Below are 17122 nucleotides of genomic sequence, written 5' to 3' on the forward strand. Positions count from 1 at the left end.
GGTGGTGTACCTGAACTTGTGGGAAGATCCAGACAAGATATGTGACTCTCAGACTTGATGGTGTTACCAGGATCACTGGACTACTACAAAGTTTCTGATTCAGTAGTCTGTGTGGGAGCCTGAGAATTTTAATTTTAAGAAGTTATCACATGATGCTGACGCTGCTGGTACTTGGAGAACCATTATACTAGAGTCTCCTCATTTTACACTTTTCTTCCCTTTCCAAAGTTCTTACTCATTCAAATAGATTTTTAAAAACAGATTATCATATTCTTTAACTTGATTGAAGAGGAAAAAAGCATTTTTTTTTCAATGACCACACCAAGATTGCTTTTCAGCATCTAATTTCAGAGCAAAAAAATCTCTTTAATCCTTAGTTTTAAGTCTTATCTATGGGTGTCTCTTTCTCTTCTTTCTGTAAGTATTCTTTTTAATGTTTAAAAATTCTTTTAATGTAGATAACATATTCTTATGTTTCAAAAGTTAAAATGACACAAGCATGCTTGGGAAAATGTGATTTCCAACTGCTTTGCCCCCCTTCACCCCTCTTTTTTAGATAACCACCTTTAATTTATTTCCCATAGATGTCAATTGTTTCCTTTTATAGTAGGAGAAATGCCAATGTACTCATATATATATATATATATATATATATATATATTTATATATATATATATATATATATATATATATATAACGTAGAATACTATGTAAGTAATTCTATCTTATGGCTTTTTCTTTATATGCTCTTGAGATTTTTTCCTATTAGTATTTATTTAGAAAGAATATAATATTTGCTTATAAAAAAAACACTTTAAAAAAAAAAAACAGCTGTGTTTAAACAGTGTCTATTAAGTGCCTGGTTTTCTTAGCCAGCCCCCCCTGGTGGGTGTTTTGGTTGTTTCTAGGTTTACCACAGACCATACTATGGTGAAACAGCTTGTATACATATCATTTTATACATGTGCAAGTACATCTGTGGGATACATTCCTGGAAGTGGGATCGCTGTGCCAGTGGGCAGTGCATTTATAATTTAGTTAAATTCTTCTTTTCTTAGGTGTTGCACTGTTTTAAACTCCCACAAGTACAGTTGCTCCTCATTATCCACTGAGGATTGGTTTGAGGACCCCTTTGTGGATACTGTAATACAAGGATGCTTAAGTCTCTTATGTAAAAAGCATAGTATTTGCATATAACCTATGCACTTTCTGCACATACTTTTAAATCATCTTTAGATTGCTTCGAAGACCTAATACAATAAAAATAGCATGTAAATAGTCGTTACACTGTATTGTTTAGGAACTAGTGACAACAAAAAAGTTGGTATGTGTTCAGTATGACAATTAAAAAAAAATATTTTCACCTATGATTGTTGAATCCAGTCCGAATACCACAGATACAAGAGGGCAGATCGCAGTGGATGAGAGAGTTCCTATTTTTTCCTGGCACCTTTCCAATGTACTGTGTACAACCCTTGAATTTGTTAACAGTTTGATAGATGAGAATTATCAATATAGAGTAGTTTAATGTGGATTGCTATCATTATTAATAAGGCTGAGCATATTATGCTTAAAAACTAATTGTATTTTTTTTCTTGTGAACTCTCTGTTAATGAGTTTTTTCACATTTTTGTTTTGGGTTGCTTTTTTCCCATTATCAATTTCTAGAAATTTGTAAATTGGCGAGATTAGCCCTGTGTAATATCAATTCTAGTTTTCCCCAGATTTTCACTTATTTTTATTTACCTTCACATATTTTGATATACAAAAGTCTTACATTTTTTTCCTTTAAATTTTACAGTTTATATTAATCATTACGGAATCTTGATTTTTATTTTATTTTATTATTATTTTTTTTAAATATTTATTTATTTTTAGTTCTTGGCGGACACAACATCTTTGTTTGTTTGTGGTGCTGAGGATCAAACTCGGGCCCCACGCATGCCAGGTGACCGCGCTACCACTTGAGCCACATCCCCAGCCCCGGAATCTTGATTTTTAAAAAAAAATATTTCTTTATTTCTATGTGGTGCTGAGGATCAAACCCAATGCCTCACAAGTGCTAGGCAAGCACTCTACCACTGAGCTAAAGCCCCAGCCCAGGTATCTGGAGTTTAAGTCACTGAAAGGCCTCCAAGATTTTTAGAATTTGCCCATGGTTTGTTTTAGTACTTTTATGGTATCACATTTACATTTAAATGTTCAAATTAGGATTTATTCTGGTGTTCAGAATGATGCATATGTTCAACTTTATCTTTTTCTGTGTGTCTGTTATTTTCATCTGTTGCTTTTAGAGCCCTTCTTTGAATCTCTTATGGTATTGTTAACTTTTGGAGGTATTGGGGTGTCTCTGAGTTTTGTATTCTAGTAGTCTTTTTCTTCATATATCAGTATCACATTAGTTGTTTTATAAAAGTTTTAATATCTTTTAAAACTAGTTTCCCCTTGTTGCTTTTCATATTTTTGGGAATTCTTGCTTGCTTATTTTCCCATGAGTACTTTTGAACTGTTTTGTCTAGTTCCAGAAAAACAGAAATCTAAAGGAAATAAACATCAGATTAAAGGTATATATTTAAAATCTATTTAACTTCTCCAAACTTTTTTTTCAGGTTTTTAAGAAAGGTACTATGAAAGAATGTAAGACAGGAAAATAATTAAATATTTTTACTGTGGTAAGTGTTTTATGATTTTACATTTTAAAAATTCTTTAATAATTCTTCTTCTTCTTCTTCTTCTTCTTATTATTATTATTATTATTATTATTATTATTATTATTTTAGTCTGCTTCCTTAATGTGTAAAAGGGATATTGCTTTAGGAGTGTTTGAGTTCATACAACCTCTGGGTAGTAAGGTGGATGCCAATAATGTGTGCTGTTTGAATAATGATGTTTGTCTTTCCCTATCTCTTTGACTCTAACATTTTAATTTCTATTATCTTGTCATTTTAAAGTGTGGTTCTGAGAAGGAGATCCTGTGTTACATTTACTTGCAACATTCAATGAATTCTTTCCTCTTAAATAGGAAGATGAAAAGATTTGAAGTAATTTTGGTGATATAGAGGCACTTCTTTCTCTTAAAATTTGTTGTGATTTTTTATTATAATAATTAGCAAAATTTTTACCCATATAAAACAACATAATGACAAAAGTAAGCCCTCAACTCCTGCACAAAGAAATGGCAACCATTAACTCACTTTTGGAAACTTATTGTTGGATATGAAAGTATATATAAGACTTTAAATACACAGCAGTCTCTCTCTATATATGAAGCTATGTGGTCATTTTTATAGTATTCTATATATATCTCCATTTGGGAGTTGAACCTGATGTGCATAATCATGGGTGATAATTTTACTGGCTGCCTAGTTTTGTTTTTTAAATTATTGTTTTAGTTGTCAATAGACCTTTGTATATGCAGTGTTGAGAATCAAACCCTGTTCTTCACACATGCCAGGCAAGTGCTCTACCACTGAGCTACAACCCAGACTTGCCTGCCTAGTTTTCTATTATTTAGAGGCATCATACTTTATCTAGCTACTCCTTTCATAACCATTTAGATTGTTACTTGTTTTTCTTTCTTGTTAATAATGGTATATTGATTATAGTATACTTATTCACTTATCTTCTTAGAGGTAAAACTGCCAGGTCAAAGATTATATACATTTTATATATTGATAAATATAGCTAAGCTGTTATCTGTAAAAACTGTCCTCCTCAATGTCCATGAGAATCCTATTTTCAAAACCCTTGCTCACACCAAGTTTTGTTAATCTTTTTAATCTTTGCTAATCCAATAGGGAAAAAAAGTACATTTTTGAGATAACATATGTTTTATTGGTACTGGGGATTGAACCTATGGGTACTTCACTAGTAAATTAGATCCCCAGCACATTTAATTTTAATTTTTTTTTTTTGAGACAGGGCCTCGCTAAGTTGCTGAGGCTATCCTTGAACTTGTGATCCTCCTGCCTCAGTCTCCTGATTTTCTGGGATTATACGTGTGTTCCACTGTAAACTTGTGTTATTCAAAGATTTCTTTCATTCAACATTCTTATTAACATAAAGAATTCTCTTCCTTAACAATATACTAGTGATTCTTACGTGTCAGATATTCTTACACATTTAATATGATGAAAATATTTAAATATATTGAGTTCTTTTTAGGTCTTTTGCCTTGATTTTAACTCATTGTTAATATATGAAAATTTGAGGGTTGGGGATGTGGCTCAAGTGGTGGTACACTAGCCTGGACTGTATGAGGCACTGGGTTCAATCCTCAGCACCACATAAAAATAAAATAAAAAGATTGTGTCCACCGTGAAAAAAAAAAAAAAAAACACCTAAAAAGGAAATATTAAAAGCAATATTTGAAAACTTGATCAACCAGCTATAATTGCTTTGAATACAGAATGTTTTCTTCTACAAAGAGCAGTACTTTTGTGTTTTATTCACCTGAAGGAAAGCCTAAAGTAACTTTCAAAATAAATTTCTTAACAATTTTCAAACAGGGATCCCAATGGCTGAATAGCATACAGAATATTATTTCCATAATTGGGTGATAATATAGTTTTTATGAGTTATGTAAACTATATGATTGTGCGATCATCTCTAAAATTATGTGTATCTCTTCTGTCCAAAGATTTTATCACATCCTGATGTAAATATGATTTTTAATTTTATGTTTGCTTTACATTTTATTTCAATCAAATAAGAGTTACATATAAAGATGACCTCACATGAAGCAGATTCTCAACTTTATCATTGACCTCCTGTTTATTCTTTGAACTGTCTTCTATATATAAAGTACATCTAGATTGCCTTTCCTGAGAGTGCTTTTTTTTCACTTCAATTAACTTTGTTTACTGAATAACCCAAGGCTGGGACAATATGGTCCAATTGGCGATTTATTCACCAGTTTTCATTTAGCACTAAATACCTACCTAAATGGTAGGCATCCACAGACACCCAAATCATTATTTACTTCTTTGTTTAATTTTATGGTACTGGGGATTGAATCTAGGGGCACTTTACCACTGAAACACATCCCCAGCCCTTTTGTTTATGTTTTTTAAAATTTTTAGACAGGATCTTGCTAAGTTGCTTAGGGCCTCACTAAGTTTCTAAGACTGGCCTTGAATGTAGGATCCTCCTGCCTCAGCCTCAACCTCCCAATGGTTGATGTATATTGTCATTATTAAGTTAAAGATGCAAAAGAGAATAGTATACATTTTAATTTAGAGAAGACTAACATGGTTTCTTTTAAATTTAGATATGTATAACTCTATGGCACTTGCTGCCATAACATTCGATGGTACTTTATTTCAAATTTTGATGTGGACTATATTTTATTTAGTTTTTAGAATCACATAAGTCCTGTATTTTAAATCTTTTTTTTTAATGGGCAGAGTAAGTATTTAAACTTAGTATGCTGCTGGATCTTGTTTAAGATCTGTTTATGTTTCTCAGTATAGACATGGCAATATTTTTCACAATATGTTATTTGAAAATAATGATAAAGTAAATGCCCCCCAAAATAAAGTAAATATAATTGTATGGTTCACATTTTTTAAAATAAAAGCAGAAAATTAGATTGCCAGACTTTGAGTAGAATGAATAAGTTTTTGTCTGAGACTTGCCTGGGAAGCTTTTCTGACTCCTAAACCAGTTTTTCACAGCCAAAGTAAATAGAGACATAGAACAATTTGTGGTTTAACAGATTTAAGCAGTATTTTAGTCTCTATTTTATACACTTTATTTCTATTAGAATGCAGGATTCTAAAGAATACATGTAACTTGTTTTAATTATTATTTTTGCAGAAGTTATTTGCATGTGAAACTTTTAAATCAATTAAATAATACTCTAGCAAGTTTATTTGCACTTTATTTTGCCTAAAAATTGTTTCTTTTTTAATATTTATTTTTTAGTTGTAGTTGGGTACAATACCTTTATTTTATTGATTTTATATGAGGTGCTGAGGATTGAACCCAGGGCCCTGATGTGCCAGGCAAGCACTCTACTGCTGAGCCACAACCTCAGCCCCTAGCAAATATTTCTTAATAAATAGTCTGAAATTAAATCAAGGCAGACTTTAAATTACTGAGTCTTCATTACTGGGCCAAATTAATGAGGTTTTCCTGGACTTTTCCTTCTGCTATCTTATTGTGACTAATGATGTAATCTTGTTTGTTTTCTAAAATATTGAAGTTTTAGGTTTTTGAATCTTTTCTGTGGGAGTACAGGAATTTGTTTATACAGTGCCTTTCATTTTACTTATGAGTTAATTTCTTTAATTTTGTGCCATAAAAACTACTAAAAATATTCCTGGAAAGTGAAGGATTAAACAGAATTTGTAATTAAAAATGAAGGCCTTTTTCTTTATTTCTTCTGTTAGCTGCAATTGTTAAAATTTTTATACTACATTTAAATAAATATTAAGACTTTATTACAGGGCTGGGATTATGGGTCAGTGTAGAGTACGTGCCTGACATGTGTGAGGCATTGGGTTTGATCATCAGCACCAAAATAAATAAATAAATAAACAAACAAACAAACAAATAAATAAATAAAGCAATTATGTCCATCAAAAACTACCCCCCCCCAAAAAAAAGAAAAGACTTTATTACATATTAAGTGGGTTGGATTTTCTGTATTTGAAACAGTTTCTTTCTATATTAGGCATAAAGTTTAAATTAGACTGGCAGAGTAAGTGATCATTTGATTGGAAAGTTGGGTAGACAATCTTTGGTTAGTTTTATTCTATAACCTTCCAGCTAATTGTTGAATTGCATGCTCTTTTGTTCTTTGCTCTGTCTACTTTTGATCTGGTTTTATGGTTGGTTGAAATAGGGATTTATTGGTAGGAACATAGATTATTTTCTGATTTAAATAGATTGTGTGTTCTTCTGATAGCTTATTCTGTCACAAGCAGATTCATTCAACCAGACCGTTGTGCAGAGGTGTTAGTATAGGATTTGGGCAGCCATTTTCAAAAATAACAGCTTTATTGATATATAATTCACATTACCATCAAGGTCACTCCTTAAAAGTGCAATTCACTGAGTTTTAGTATATTCACACAGTTGTGTGCCTATCCAGCTATCTAATACTGAAACACATTTGTCATACCCAAAGAAGACCCATGCCCTTTAGCAGTCAGTCTCCACTCACTCTTGTATCCATGTAGGCATGAATCTTCTTTATCTCTTTGTGAAATTACTTGTTTTGGACATGATATATATATATATATATATATATATATATATATATATATATATATATATATATATATATAAATGTAATCATTCAATATATGGCCCTTTGTATCTGTTTTTTTAGCCTGTTTTTGAGGTAGCACATATCAGAACTTCATTCCTTTTATTGCTAAATAGTGTTCTGTTATGTAGATACACTACAGTTTGCTTATCCATTTATCAGTTGATGGATATTTGAGTGACTTTCACTTTGTGGTTCTTATGATCATGCTGCTGTGAATATTGGTGTTTTTGAGTTGACTTCTGTTTTTTGGGGGGTAGATACTTAGGATTGAAATTTATGGGCCATAAGAAACTCTGCCAGACTGTTTTATAAGGTGACTCAACCACTTTATATTCCCATCAGCAATGTTTGAAGATTCCATTTCTCCATATCTTTGCCAACATTGTGCCATGGTGTTTTTCCATAGTAGTCATCCTAGTGGGTATGAAGTGGCATTGCATTGTGGTTTTTATTTGCATTTCCCTGATAACTAATGATATTCAATATTTCCATGTACTTGTTAGCCATTGTTTATCTTTGTTAGACAAATTCCTATTCAGATTCTTTACCCATTTTAAAAATTGAGCGGTCCTTTTTTTGTTTAGTTTTAATAGTTCTTCTGTATTCTGGATATACACAAATGTACACTTATCAGATGTATGAAGTATAAATTTTTTTCTTATTCTATAGTCTTTTCATTCTGATAAGGCCAATAGGTTTTTTGTTCAAGTCCAATTTACCAGTTTTTTGACTGCTTATGCATTTTTCTCTGAAATTTTCTATAAGTTAAAAAAAAACAGACCTTATTTCTCAACATCTTCCAATATTTTTTTTCTACAGAAACAATGATCATTTAGTTAACTACACAATGGGTTAGAGATATTAAAAATATTTTTTGTTTTCAAATATTTTCATCACATTTAATGGAAGAAGCCCAAGTTTTCTAACTTGATATCCAGTGCACTTTAAAAAAATCTGCTTAGCCCAGAATGCACACATTATTCTCTAAATATTTACAGGTGTCTAATGTATTCTGAGGACTGGTCTTGGAGATCCAGGGATACTTGGAACATGGTCCTGTCCTTAAGGAAGCAGAGGTCATGTGCCAGTCTACAGATTTCTACAGAGGGTAGTGGCACCAGTGGAGAAACAGGGGAAATGTCTGGGTGAGAAAGCCTCTCAGGGAGTCAGTGCTGGTGCTCTGTCTGCAGAGATTCATCGCTGATCAGAACCTTTTGTTATAGCCTATGATTCTTCCTTTCAGACATTTGCTGCTGCTGTGTGTTATGTACATTGGCACCAGTTATTTGTAACAACAATATTTAGGAATTTGATGTAATGAAATGTAGACATCAATGTGATGACTTTGATACCTAGAAGCAAGCTGGAAGAAAGTCATATTTTGTTGATTTCTTTAGGTTTTCAAGAATGGGAACTTTCTACTTACTAATTAATTTGGTGTGGTGTGTGTATCTGAGCTCCAGACCAAACCCAAGCAATTTTGGGTAGTCAGAGCTAAAATGTGAGTCAAAGAGGAACAGCTGTTTGACTGGAGGGAAGATTGTATATAGAGATTTGGGTGAGTCCTGTTAAGGAATTTAGATCTTTCTTTAATAATGGAGAGCCATTGATGAGTTTGGATGTGTGTGGGGAACATGGACCTTCCTGTTATCTGTACCACAGAAGCTGTTTGTGAGGACTAGAGACAGGAGACTTGTGGGGCTGTGGGATGAGAGCCAATGAGGACCTGAGCTAGGACACTGCTGATAGATGTGGACACAGAGATTGGAAATGTTTAGAAGGTGTAAGTCAGGATGCTTGGCTGCAATCAACCATCATAATTTAAAAGGAGGATTACTGAAGAAAGAAGATTTCTGAAGAAAGATTCAAAGGAATGAAATGCTACAGAAGCCAGCATAATTTTAGGGCCTTAGGGGCTAAGGGACAGAGCAGGGGCCATACTCAGGCTCTCCCACAAGAGGGAGGAAAGAGGGTCTCCTTCCAGCTGTGCTTTTTAAAATCCCATGAGCACTCTTTTTTTTATTTATATTTTTTTTAGTTGTTGATGAACTTTATTTTGTTTATATTTATGTAGTGCTGAGAATCAAACCTGGTGCCTTACACATGCTAGGCTATTGCTTACCACTGAGACACAACCCCAGCCCCCAAGAGCACTCTTAGCCTTGGGTTTTGTGCCCCCTGTTCGGGCAGAAGCTTTGCTGGGAACTCCATGCCCTCATCACTAGCATTTCCAGAATCAGGGAAGGATTGTGGAGCAGAGCCATCTGTTCCTCTTTGGTTATTCGAGTTGGCTTGGGCAGATGTTTAGATCTGAAGATGAAGATTGGGAATGCCTCAGAAGTTTGTGGCCTGGGTAGACCATGGTGACAGCATTTCTGTGCAAGAACAAGGTTCACAAGTGAGTAGACTAGAATGCAGGAAGTAAACAGAGTTCACTTTTAGACCAGCTTAGTTTTGGATGTGACTTTCAAGATGTTATGTTTCTGTTACAATTCACTTGACTTCATTCACTAATAGAAGCCTCTCTAGGGATTGGTTAATTTCTTCGCTATGACTTTCCAGAGACTAGCATGGATTTTCAGAGGTACCTTTATTAGCTCTTAGATAAAGTCATTAAAATTTTTTACAGTGCAGCTTATTCTGTTTCTATGTTTTCTGACTTTTTTTTTTTTTTTTTTTTTTGTACTAGGAATTGAGCTCAGGGTGCTCAATCACTGAGCCACATTCCCAACAATTTTTTTTTTAATTTGTTCTTGAGACAGAGTTCTGTTAAGTTGCTGAAAGCCTCACTAAATTTCTAAGGCTGGGTTTGAACTTGCAATCCACCTACTTCATGTTTACAAGCCACTGGGACTATAGGTGTGTGCCAACAATCTGGCTGAGCAATCTTTCTTAATTAACAAAGAACAGTAGATGCTGTTTAACTATTCTTGCTCCTATGTTAGTGAAGTCTGAATTGAAATTTCTTTCTGCATCTCAAAGAGTACAATATAGTGTACAGCAATTCTAAAAAGGTAGACGTTATATGGTTTCTGTAAACTTCTTTTCTGGATGTAATCCATGAAACATCAGTGTATGTAGCAGTTAAATAGGAATTTTTGTCAGAGGACAGTGGATGGCTGGGCTGGCACTACACTGTTACTCCAACAGCATCATTCAAACACCAGCATTCTGGGCTGGAGATGTGGCTTGCCTCACATGTGTGAAGCCTTGGGTGTGATACTCAGTTCCACAGATAACTCATTGTTCTATTTTCATTAATGAAATACAAAGTCATTTTTGGAGGAATGAAGGATAAATTACTCATTTATATATCTTATGTGTTATAACATGACATGAATCATTTGCTTATGTGATAAACACTGCTTCATTTAAGATCAGAATTGTTTTGAATATTTAAAATATTTAAAGTCACTTTAAACATTGTCAGAATTGATAATAGCATTGCTGGTAAGGCCATTCCATATATGTCATTTTACTAAAGAGATCTTGATCTTTTCTAGCTTTGCAAGATATGACAATGAAGGCTAGCTAAATGCCAAAACTTGGAAGATAAATTGTTGCCCACACCAGCTCTGCCACTATGTTGTTTCTCCTCCATGCCAAGGCAGATGGTCAGATAAGGTGAATTCGAGAAAGATAAATTTGCTGAGATTAAATGGGAGGTACTCATGGTGGGATGAATCCATATTCTCTGGCAGGTGTGGTCTTATTTGGGGCCCTCTTGATAAAAGATTCAGGATATACTCTGTGCTGTTAATAATGGGAAGTAGCTCAGTGACCTTGGACAGGTATATTAAGGTTAGTGACACTGTCTATAATATTCTCCATTATAGCATTGTTGTGAGGATGAGCAGAGCTGCTGCATATCAACTGCTAAGCACAGTGCCAAGATCATTTCAAATTATAAGTAGATCTTACTCCACACAACAGTGTTTTTCTTCAAAGTAAAATGCAACAGGAGGGCAGTAATTGACAGCAGAGGTATCACAAGGAACAAATTGGCTCTTATCTTCAATGGAACTCAAGCTGTAGCAGGTATTATTTCACAATTTTAATTAAAATCAGTGTCAGAGGTGAGATGTTTGTTGCTGGGGATGTGGCTCAAGCGGTAGCTCGCTCGCCTGGCATGCGTGCAGCCCGGGTTCGATCCTCAGCACCACATACCAACAAAGATGTTGTGTCCGCCGAGAACTAAAAAATAAATATTAAAAATTCTCTCTCTCTCTCTCTCTCTCTCTCTCTCTCTCTCTCTCTCTCTCCCCTCTCTCACTCTCTCTTTAAAAAAAAAAGAGGTGAGATGTAAATTTTCATAATTTTAACTATAAGTTAAATTTCTGTGCTTTTTTCACCAATTTACCTAAAACAAGCCATATTCATTTGTAAAACTCCAAAAATCAATAAATATAAGATGCAATAACTGTATACTATGGTTGGTTTCATCTTTTGTTTAGTGGATACCGCTTCTCAGTGAAGGTGAGAATACTTGGATATTGTGCTTGCAGAGCTCATGGTCTAGGTTCCATGGTTACTGAACACTCAGGATTAGTAGTGTTTAATGTAGATATGAATTTGGGTATGATGTGTTTGGAACACGTGCAGAGTAATCATGTCAGTCAAAATTTACTAAAAGCTTATTGTTTAGCAAAATTGTACTTTGAGAACACAAAACATGACAATTCTGAAGAACCTGAAAAAAATTAGAAGAGTAACTTTCTAAGGGAATCCGAAGCACATGCCATCCACAGTTATCACTGACAATTGATTTTTATAGATTTTTGTGGATATGGCATGATTTTGTTGGGTTCTTTTTAAAAAAAAATATTAACTAGTTCTAATCAGTTATACATGAGAGTAGAAAATGCTCTAATTTATTGTACATAAATGAAGCAGGTGTTGGGTTCTTTTAGAGAAACAACCTTAAAGGGTAGTATCATTGCAAGAGAAAAAGATAGTGGATGGTTTTCAAATGGATATGCTTGCTAAGCTGTAAAATGTCTTGAATATTGTGGCAGAGTAATGGATGGTTATATTTATGATGAATAATTAAGGTTGTATCTTCTATAAGATATAGTAATTTGCATTCTTGGTCCAGTTATCTGAGCTCAGTAATGAAGAATATGCTGTTAGAGTATTATATTTAATACCAGCTGTTAGAATATTTACTCAAAATTTCCTGTTAGTTATTGGTATTTAAAAAAATCATTTGGGGTCTGTCTTCACATCTTTTTATATTTCTAAGCCAGAATGACCTCTTAGAGCTGGTAGACTCCATACTTGCTGTGTGTAGAATAATTTTTAATCTTTTTTCTGGTTCACTTAAAATGTGAGTGATACTTGTCATTTTGGAATTCTAAGCTGTTAGGATACAGTTCTTCAGTCATGTAATCATTGAAATTTAATATTTTAACCTTTAATTAGAAGAGTCAATGTTCTAGGTTATGGCCTGTTTCCATTGCTATTCTTTCATCATGTGATTTAAGTGTTGCTAAACTTTACAAATTATTTCAAAAAAAGATATGGAATAACTTTGTAATTTTGTACTGTCTATTCTGCAGGAAATCCAGCACTTTCAACAGTGCCATGCAGAGAGCACATGTGCAGTAAATATTTATTTGAATTAGAGAATTGCTTTAGGGCAGCTTGCAAAAGTAATGTTTTCAGTATTCAGTGACTGAGCCTTCAGTGCTGGTAGTTTAGCTAAACATTCAGACTTCATTTGAAGCCAGTAAACAGACAACTGTGCAATCCAGGGAGACAGATTTCTTTACTTTTCTATCCAATAGTAATTTTCTTTTACAGTCATGTTTACATAGAGTAAAGGTCAAAGGAAAATGTGACTTTGGAGCAGGTACTTGAGTAAGTTTGCTACAGTGAAAGATTTTTGGTATGCTGATGAGTAACAGAAATCCACTAGGCAGCTCTTTGGTCAGTCATATTTCTTAGAATGCTGCTGCTCTTTTTTGCATTCAAAGCAAGGTGTGGTTAGGTGCTGAGCAACTTGTTGAGGCAGCTTGTCTTCCCGGCCTCCTCATGATGCACCTGCAGTACGCACTATGCATCCTGCTGACTGACAAGGCATTCTGCCAGCCCCAGCCTCATGTGCTCCTGGTGTGTTGCAGGCTCTGCAGGTGGATGGGAAGGTGAGGAAGGATGGCCATGCCTGATGCAGGCAGTCTGTGCTTGTGGACTGCCTTTGTTCCACTAGGCTGCACTTTCAGAGCACAGGTTCAAGGATGAAAATGTTGAGTATTTCTAGATGGTGAGAACAGCACAGCAGAACTACTGGAGGCCCTTCTGGGCATAGGATCTTTCATACTTGTAGGGCTGGCACTGTCTGACCAGAGTCAGAAGAAGGAATGCTGTTGGTATTTCATGAAAATATGGCCTTGGACAAAGTTCACTTGGACTGGAGGAAGGCTCTGTTTGGGAACTCAGTGGTCAAAGACCTGCTGAGAGGGTAAGAAGCCCAGTCCTCTTGCCTGAATTTACCTGGAAAAGATGAAGGAGGCATCTTTGAGGTTCCATGTATTGTGGATAAGAAGTGTGACTATCAATCTGGATTTGGTCCTTAAACAGTGCTACGTGTGGGAGGAGGGGCCTTACCTCTTGGACTCCATTTCTTTCTGGAGATAACAAATCTGACTTCACAGCTGCTGCTGAGATCAGGCAGTGGTGGGGGTTGGGAGCTGGTGCTTTGTGGTCCTGTGCTCAGGTCATTAAGCAGTCAGGTTAAGTCCACTAGCCACTGATAGCATCCTGGGGGACCACATGCTTGAGACCCAGGTCCTCAATGCTGAGGAGCCTTGGACCAACTCCATGTGGCAAAACTGCACTCAACTTCACATGAGGATTTGTGTCTCACTGGCACACCTAGGCAGTCATATCCAGCTTTGAACATCTGAACACACAAGCTTATTTTCATGGAAAAACTGCCCTGCCAATGTCAACTGCATCATCCTGGCTGATGGATCCTCTTCTCATTTTAAGTTTGAGGAGATTGAGGCATGGACACTAAAACAAAATGCAGAGGCCATGTGAAAAGACAGCTGTGATTTCAGCCATGAATGCTATGGAGCCCACTCTCTTTCTCCTTTGTTATCCTGTCACCTGTCCCTCCTTGGTTTTGGGAAAGCCTACTTATTGCAGAGTGTATAAGACGGTGGAGTGACGTATGGCAGTGTCAGAAAGCACTTCATGTGATGTCTATTTCTGCAGAATTGGGTGGTGGGAGGCAAAGCCATCTTCCTAATAGCCAGGGAAAGAATGCATTTCACGCTCACTTGGCAGGGGCCTCTGCCCACTGGAGGCCAAAGAGAAATGAAGGACAGAACCTTAAAAGACAAAGTGATCTTTTCCAAACAATGACCCATTCAAGGGATTTTTCCAGGCAGCACTTTGAGGAGCACCTCTGTTTTGTACAGTGAGGCTAATTCTGTGTTGGGTCCACAGATATCTGATGTCCCATTATTCTTTATCCTGACCATCACTTTGACTCACTACTGGGCATCTCCTCCAAGACAGCTACCTGTGGGGCAATAACTCATCACCATGAGAAAATGTGAGACACCAAAAAGACCAAAGCAAAAAACTAGTTAAGAAACTACAAATAATAAGTAAAATCGATGGCCCTTGTTAGCTTTAACAAACTGATGGATTTCTTTCCCCATGAAACAATGAAAGTTCACGCGGATTACCCAGTAAGTTTTGAAATAGAGATGACAGTCATTATTCCAGGATATCAGGTTAAAAACATTCTTAGGAAACATGCAACCTTGTTAATTATGTTATGTTTTTCTTCAAACTAGAGTGAATAACAGAGTAAAGTTTACTGCCTGACCCTAAATCTGTTACTGCTCTGCTCTTCATAATCTCACATTTGTATTTTACCCATAATGTGCATTTATCTTCCTCAGGCAGATTGATTTTCCTGTGAGAAAGATACTTGCTTCAGTGGGCACAGCAGGTCACTCTCAGGCTTTATCATGATGTGCTCACCAGGCCCTCATGTGCTCACACATGAACTTCACACCCATCTTTCCTGGATGTACAAAACCACATCATCACTAGATTCTTAGCCATGAAAATTTCTTGTTCCACCTTTGCTTATGAACTTGATGAAAGGGGCTGACTCTTTGAATTGTTGTCTCTCCTCAGAGTTTCTGGTGATGCTGATGATGGCAATGATGGTGATGATGATAAATGTGATGGTGATGATGGTGATGATAATGATGGTGGTGATGATGGTGGTGGTGGTGGTGATGATTATGGTGGTGATGGTGGTGATGATGATGATGGCAGTGGCAATAATGATGAAAATGATTATGATGGTGATTACAGCAATGGTTAAGCCAATGATAGTGACATAATGTTGATGAGAATGATGTCATGAAGAGCATGATGAGCATGTGACGATGATGAATGTTAGCAGCTGACATAAATTAGATTATTTTATCTTTCTCATTGGGCAGAGTCCAGCCTAGATTCTGTTGCCCTCAGACTTGGTCATGTGATCTGTTTCACCAGTGAAAGGAGAGTGGATTCTTTGAGAGTCGTGATGAGATTCCACTTACACATTACGGTTTCTGTTGGAAACATGGCCTCACATCTCAGCTCTTCAGAAACAGGTTTAGGTGGAGAAAAGGGTCAGTAAAATTGGGTGGTATGTGCTGAGTTCCTGTGGCAGATGTTGATTCAGGATTTGTCTGAACAAACATTTATTGAGCATCTCTGTTCTAGGCATTGGGGATACAATGTAATTGGAGCTTATAATTTTGAAAGGGGGGAGAGAGAAAAGTAAATATAGAGTAGATCAGGAAAGGTAAAGGCAATGGGCACAATGTGGGGGGCACAGAGATTGTCTGTTGGAGACAGGGATGAGCGGGGGGAACCTCCAGACTGTTGAAAAGCTCATGTCCAAGCAAAATCCAGAGGGAGTGAGTGGGTATCCATGTGATAAGTGGAGACGGGAAAGTTCTAGAGAGAGAAGTGGAATGGCAAGGGCCCTGGGGATAACATAGAAAGCTAACCAAGGGGGACAGTCATGAATGAGGAGGCCACGAACTCCAGGAAGGGGCTCCATGGGATTTCCAGGGCCAGAGACTCTGCCACCCTAGACAGCACTTATCCATATTCAAGAGTCCAAGAAGATGATCAAAATGTCAATACACAGGGAGCCCTTAATATTCAGCTAATCCCACTCCACTGTGCATACCTAAGCTGCCCCTAGTACCCCAGATGGCTATGTCCCAGCCTGTGGGTGCAGCCCCTTGTGTCCCTGCTGGGCACCTTCTCTCACTTGAGGCTTTTTTTTTGAACAGGATTCCAGCCCTAGAGGCCTTGTGCATCCCATGATCAGATCACCACCTGATACTCTGTGACCCTCTCCCTCACATCTTCTCCCAGTTACATTCCTTTATTTGTCGTCTCTGACTCTTTCTGTTCCACTGTCTTGTCTCCAACCTCCTTGAGTTAGTTATTTTCAGCCATTTCAATCTCCATGGATATGGGTTGGGGAGGAGTAGAGTCTCACTTGAGGCTCTAACTCACATGTTCCAAATGTCCCTGTGGTGTGTCATGTCCTATCATCCAAGGACCCTGGAATCTTGCAAAATAACTGCCAGCATTCCAGCAGGCCTTTGTCGCCCCGTGTAGCATGTCTCTTCCTTGTTCTGATTTTCAATTTTTCCTGTTCTTGAGTGGCTTCAGATGACTCTGTGGTTGCTCCATGTGTTTGCTCCTAAATTACATCTTCACTAAAGACAGAATACCATTAGTTCAAAAGCTCATGAATGCCAAATCCAAACTTATTTATCCCTAATTATTTTAAAAATATAGATGAAAGTA

At 36.3% G+C, this 17122-nt stretch overlaps 1 protein-coding gene across 1 annotated transcript in view; it reads left to right on the plus strand.

Annotated features, from left to right (window-relative positions):
* Positions 1-2629: 2629 nt before the first annotated feature.
* LOC144255367 (uncharacterized) overlaps positions 2630-17122 on the plus strand; it is a 38442-nt gene continuing 23949 nt past the window's right edge. Inside the window, exon 1 of the mRNA XM_077799905.1 lies at positions 2630-2672. The gene's annotated coding sequence lies outside the window, so the exon portion shown is untranslated. The remainder of the gene's footprint in view (positions 2673-17122) is intronic.

The sequence above is a fragment of the Urocitellus parryii genome, chromosome 1, assembly GCF_045843805.1.
Source record: "Urocitellus parryii isolate mUroPar1 chromosome 1, mUroPar1.hap1, whole genome shotgun sequence".
Classification (NCBI taxonomy): domain Eukaryota; kingdom Metazoa; phylum Chordata; class Mammalia; order Rodentia; family Sciuridae; genus Urocitellus; species Urocitellus parryii.